Genomic DNA, 227 nt, shown 5'->3' on the forward strand with positions numbered 1-227 from the left:
CGGGGGGTGATTAGACAAAGAGATTAGGTCCCGTATTTGTCCATCCAGCTGCAATGATTTTCCGCATCATTCCCTCGCTTAATCGTTTTTCACCTTACACCTTTGCATCCTCCACTACCACCACGCAGATAGATCCTGCATGCATTGCATTGCATGCACCCTGGCCCAAGCCGGCCCCGTGGCACTTTTGATGACGCTCACTTTGCGTTAGGATCACTTCTTGGTGC

This window comes from Triticum aestivum, chromosome 2D (genome assembly GCF_018294505.1).
Source record: "Triticum aestivum cultivar Chinese Spring chromosome 2D, IWGSC CS RefSeq v2.1, whole genome shotgun sequence".
Lineage (NCBI taxonomy): Eukaryota > Viridiplantae > Streptophyta > Magnoliopsida > Poales > Poaceae > Triticum > Triticum aestivum.